Genomic DNA, 6,458 nt, shown 5'->3' on the forward strand with positions numbered 1-6,458 from the left:
TTTTTTTTTTTTTTTTTTTTTTTTTTCCTCGAGGGTTTTTTGACACATTTCTTACTTAGAGAATTTTATTCCTGGGCTTCCTGGGGGGGGGAGGGGTATGTATCTTATAAATAGAGGAAACTAAACATAAAATCAGCAGGTTAAGCAGATAAAATAAAAAGCTGGGGGGTGAGTAATATTATAATAATAATAATAATAAAAATTAATAATAATAATAATAATAATAAAAATAAATAATAATAATAATAATAATAATAATACTCTGAGCTTGAAGAGTTAGATACTGTCTGCAACCACCTCTGGAAGAATGAGTTACACTGGGGTCATAAGACTGCCTCTGACTACCTGTTCATGACAGGAAAATAGCTACCTTCTCTTCTAATTTTTGTTGCCTCCAGGTTGGCCTGCAGCTATGAACTGTGGCTACAGCAACGCCTTTGATCTGAGAGGGAGTGAGGTCTGGTGTGGAGTGCAGCGGGCAATGGCAGGGGATGCACCCTACTGTAGAGTCCCAAACCAACAGCCACAAGTAGCTTACACCTGATTTGAAGAATCCAGACCATTTTGAAAGCCAAAATTGAGATAATTTTATTTCCAAAGTAAACTCCTTGTAGTCTTGGAGTCCTGCACATTTACAGTTTCTGTCTGGGTCAAATAAAATTTGCTGGTTTTACTCAATCAAACCCTGAATTCTTTATGACCTTGTTACTTAAGAGACCTTCTTCTATACGTGAATATGTGGGGTCAAATGAGCTCTTCTCACATATAAACACCTTGGTTAAGCAGGAATAAGATCACCAAAGTTTCTCAGTGAAATCCTCAAGTCATTCCTATGGGATCTAAATTTCACCTCCTTCAGAGTGCACCACAATGCTCATCTGTTCCCTCAGGGTGACAGTAAGAATAAGGATGGAGGATGTTACAACTGATACTCGTTACTGTTGAAGATGGGGACTTAGTGTGTAAAATCTGTAAATTAGGGGAAGTGTTTTATGTTTAATTAAGGTGTGTGTGGGGGAGGTTGTACTAGAAGATGCCTTGAGCTTAACATAGGCAATTACCAGTTCGAAGTAGGAGAAATAAAAGGAATAAACTTTTCTCAACTGCACTGTGAAGGTGAGAAGAGAATCTGACCCATTAACGTTGCAGTGTGCCTATTAACTATTATTTTAACATTGTGTCTCTCCCTTATCAGTACTGCTAATTATGAAGCATTCTTTCTGGAGTGCCATCAGTATGCTCAGTGTTGTAATCAAGCAATCAAGCCTGAACTGGGGAAGGATGTTCTCAAGTTGCAAAAATTAGTTGAAAAACAAAATGGGAATTTGGAGACACCTATTTCCCTGTTCGAAAGCTTCAGATTAAATTTCCACCAGAGACCAACAAGGACCCATTGTGGGGGGCCTCATTAGGATCTCACGTCAGCAAAGCACTTAAACATGTGATAGAGTCGAAAAGATCTAATAACTCGGTTGAAGTTAAGTGCTGGGTCAGGGTCTAAATCGTGAAGAATATAATTTATGGTCTATTTTTTCATATATATATATATATATATATATATATATATATAGTATTGTCTTTTCTGAAATTTAGGAAGGGAAGAGTTCAGGCTTTCTCCAAAGTCATTTGTGCTAAGCATATTATCCCAAGTTCTACCTTCCATCAAATCTACCAGTAAAGATAACTGAGATGATCTGTTGAGCTATGTGAAAATCATCACTTGTTTTCCTTTTCCTGTCAAAATCCAAATTTTTTTTAATTATCCTATTTATTAAAGATACACCATCACAGCCCATTAAACAAAATATTTTTTCACTACTCCTTTTCTTCAGCATAGTTTAAACTTCATTATTAAGCCAATTCACACATTACAATGCTCCTAGTTACATCTTCCATCCCTGTGCCTCAGTTTCTCACTATTTAAATGGAAGAACCTGGCATCAGTGTTCCTTGCAGTATAGTCTGAAATACAGAGTTCAATACAGCTGCATGTTAGTGGATAAACAATATGCCTGAAAAAGAAATGAATAAATAAGAATTAAGATAAATAAATAAATAAATAGAACAGAAAAGCAATTCAGAATAGATTGATTAGGGGGGGGAAAAAGGCCCTTAATTTAAATATTAGTAAAACAGGTATTATTTATAATTTTTTCCTTAGGCAATTTAATCACTTTTCAATAACAAAACTGATTATTTAGCCACAGACAGTTCTGCTCAGAGTAGTCACTTTTATTAATAAGATCCGGTCTGATCTGATTAGAAAACAAACTTCAGGAACATCTCCTATTAGCTTTCATTCATCTCAGTAACAATTTAAAGTGCAGCTGATGTCTCATAAGAAAAAAACTCAAAAAAACACAACAAAACCACACAGTGGAACATTTTACACGCACTCCCACTAATATATTAGCTATTTATTTTTACCTTTTTTTCCCCTTACTCCCATTTACTCAAAAGGTAAACATTTGTAGATGACAAGGCTGTCAATATTGCATCTTTTGTTCAAAGCAAAAGTAAACAAAGAGATGAGCAGCTGCCTGGAAAGGATGAGGAATTTGCATTATGAAGGAGGCATGTAAATCTTGCATCAAGCTTTAAATGAAATGCTGTATAAACCAGGTTTATCATAGAGGTACTGATCAATACAGTCCCAAAGCGGCTACTGTTTTTCTTTCCTTGCAAGAAGTACTGTTTTAAAATCAAGCAATCTGCCAGAGAAACAAAAACAAGGGTCTGTAGCAGGTGGAGGAACAAAAACACAGTCACAGTCTTCTTGCTTTTGCCTTACCGATGACAGCAATGTGTTCACCCCTGAGTGTGCGCAATTTGGAAATACACCTTCAGGCTCCTGCCTATAGCCTTTATTTTCTTTTTTTTTTTTCTCTGCTGATTTCCGTTGTGGGGGACTCCTGAGCATGGTGAAGTTGTGTTAGCAGGTGGTCATTTTGTATACTGACAGCAAGGAGTAAGGGGGAAGCTGATTCCATGTTGCTGAAAACGTAAAATAAGATGGGGGAAGGCAGGAAGAGTACAGAGAAATTAAGGCATCACAACTTGCTCAAGCTTTCAGAAGAAAGGAAGATGTGGAATCTGTATCCTCTCAGTGAAGGATTTTGTCTCCGTATCTGTGCTCTTAATGAAACATAATTAACTGAGCCACATCCACACCTGTTAAATAAATATCTTAACTTTTCTCTTGGATTCAGCATTTTGCATGAAAAGCGCAGAGGAGCACTGCCAGCAAAAGGCTGCTCCTCCCGCAGAAGACGCTGGCAGCACAGGATTCAGCAGTATACCAGCTAGGAGTGCTGCTTGCCTCTCCTCCCAGTCACGAAGCTCAGCACTTGTAGCTCTTTGGGGTACAATGCTGCCTCTTGACCAACTGCTTGTAACTGCTTTCATCCTCACTGTGGTACCCAATTAGTACCTTGTTAGCCACACACCTGCAGTGCCTTCACCCGGAGGTCACCAAACCTCAGGGGCCTGATTCTCCAAGCTCTGCTCCAGACCCAATCAGAAATCACTCCATTAAATCAACAGCTTTGGAGGAGCCTAAATAAAAAGGGAATGAGGTGATCTGCAACATTAACCCTTTTCCTCTCTGTTCTTCCAGCACATGCACCCTTCGGCCATCTGTCACTGCTGTGAAAGTAATTAGCTAATGGGAACATTTCTTCTAATCAGGGCTGGGCAACAGCAAAAACAAGAACAAATGCAACTCTCAGGCTGTCATAGCGCTTCTCCAAATCCTTCTGGAGCTGCTACATCTCAGGAAGAGTAGTCAGGAAACTTGACTGATGTAGTAACCGAATCAGCAGTATGCTAAAAGTTGTGCATCTAAATAAGTCATTCATGATGACTGCTTTGTGTTGTGGCCTCATCAAAATTCAGGCCTACTACAGTATGGGGAGAAAAGCTCTGGGAAGTGAAATGAGAGCAGGGAGAGACAAATGTAAATAGAAAATGTGTTTCTGAATTGTGCTACAGGGACTAGTCTGAATATAAGCTACTGGCAGATGATGGTGTTTCACTCAAAGAATGATATTGTCCAGAGGTGCTAACATAAAGAAATAAAGTTTCAAAGAATTATCACAGCATAATATTGACTCAGAAGCACTGTCTCCAAGACTTAAGCTAAAAGAAATCTCCTCAAGAGAGGTGTATATGTAGCTATGAGAAGATAACATTACCACCTACATTTCGGGACCAATATTGCACTAACTTTTCATCTCAGTAAATTCAGTGTTTGATGCTGTAAAGTCCCATATTGGCTGGCGAGGACAAGGGGGAATATAATACATTTAAAAAATTCTGTGTAAGTCGCACAGAGGATGGATTGAATTTAAGAAGAACAGATATTACAAATAATGCATATGTTTAGGGAAGGCTGAACTAATGAGCATAAACTAAGAAAACACTGACTTTTTGACATGCAGGAGGTTGGTGTAACCCTTATACATTATTTTCACACTTATGAGCAAAAGGTGATACTGGAAAATATGTTGGAAAAGAGCATTTACAAAGTATGCTGACCTTCAGAGGAAAAGAATGTTCAAAGCCTCACAATGCAGGCCGTTGCGATAGTGTTTATGTCAGCATACATACCCAGACGGTTTACAGCATTTGGATGAAGAATGCTACTCCATAACTTTTCACTTGGGCTTTCTGAGTGACCCTTCCGAGAAACACAAGCTTTAGTGATCTGTCAATAATGCTGGTTTTTAATGATGAAAGCTTTAGATTTAACACTTTTAGGCTCAAATCTTGACCATGTCTGCTTTTCTGAGGTCACTTAGTGAATGCACACCATACTTTGTACAAACCTTGAAAAATCCCCTCGAGTTTCTTATTTCTACAGGTATGTGGAATCATGAATTTCTCTATTTTTGGGCAGAGGAAAGAGAAGCTAAGTTTAAGGGTGACTGTTTTACTACCAAGATCTTGAATGAAACAGAATCAGTAGAACTGGTATTAGTACCTATAAACATCACTGTAGTGTCAATTAATTAAAAATGAATCAAATGAGTGATGCAGTCTGCTTAGCTCTGATAACCACATGAGGAAGTGTCGTGGTTTAACCCGAACTGGCAACTAAGCCCCACACAGCTGCTCGCTCACTCCCCCCCTGGTGGGACGGGGGAGAGAATTGGAAGAATAAAAATCCAAACCATAGCTCCATACTAGCTACTGTGAAGAAAATTAACTCTACCCCAGCGAAAACCAGCACAGGAAGTAATGGTTGTCTATAAAAGCACCAATGATGTAAACACTTCAGGAGCAGAAGGATTTCTGAGGCAAGCAAGACCTACAAAGAGATAGGGCTAAAAAGACAAAGAAACAAGGATAGCCAGGCTGACAAGTTCCATAATTTTGTAGTTTCCTAATTTGAATTGCTAGCAATAGCACACTCCTTGGACTGTTGTAGTAATACAGCTACATTTACGGTTCAAGTGGATGACTGTAGTCAGCAGATATCCTTGTGTCTGTTTCCTGCTTCACTACTAAACTTGTTTTATGGTCGTAAGAGAGTCAGCAGGACTGAACTTGTCTAAACAGTATAGGTTGAATTCAGTCTTCAAGCAGGAATCTTATATGATGTCATGCCACTTTCACCAGAGGATTGGTGTAAATGAAAATGCAGTTTCTAATGGGTCTATTCCATCCCTGTTTGTTTGTTTGTTTGTTTGTTTGGGGTTTTTTTTATCATTTTCCTTTTTTTTTTTTTTTTTTTTTTTTTGAAAAATGGAAAGCTGAGGCAGGAATTATGATAAAACAGCCTCTCTCACAGATTGCTGCTGCCAGTATTCTTATGTCTGATGCTAGTTTTTCTCATTATATTCAGTATATCTGAAACTAAGTTCCACTACAGGTAACTAGCCTATGGCAGTGAGCAGAGGAAATAGCATTTTCAGTAAGCTAGAGAAAAATCATGTAAAAATGTAAGCTCATGTTATTAAGTTTGTTGTTGATGCAGTAGAAGTACTGAAGCTTGCTTGTTTAGACAGTTGGCTGTGGTCAAATTAAGCATGCCTGAAATTTGAATAGAACCACAACTTAAATAAAACATGACAAACAATTATATCCCACGTTTACTTTTGTGCTAAGGAGAACTGTGACATTTCATTCTGAGTAGCTTCTTAGGCAATGTAAGGATGTGAAAAATTCTATTGCTCTTTTGCTTGAAGTTAAAGCTGTGTGAAGTTGAGGTTTTCTCTCAGAAGCTTCCTGTGATGTGGTAATGCAAGGAAGAGTCTTTGCTACTGTGACCAGCTCACCCATCTGTTATGTTGTTGCTTACTGGATGCACAGAGATTTTCAAACACTGTAGTTAATATCTCCCCAAGGGGTAGACTAGCACCAAAGTTCTGCTGTACCACGTTTCCAGACAAACTGCATGTCCCTAATTTAAAAGAAAAAAGAAAAAAAAAAAAAAAAAAAAGGAAAAAAAAAAAAAA

This window comes from Athene cunicularia (assembly GCF_003259725.1).
Source record: "Athene cunicularia isolate RWA chromosome Z unlocalized genomic scaffold, athCun1 chrZ_part1, whole genome shotgun sequence".
Taxonomy (NCBI): domain Eukaryota; kingdom Metazoa; phylum Chordata; class Aves; order Strigiformes; family Strigidae; genus Athene; species Athene cunicularia.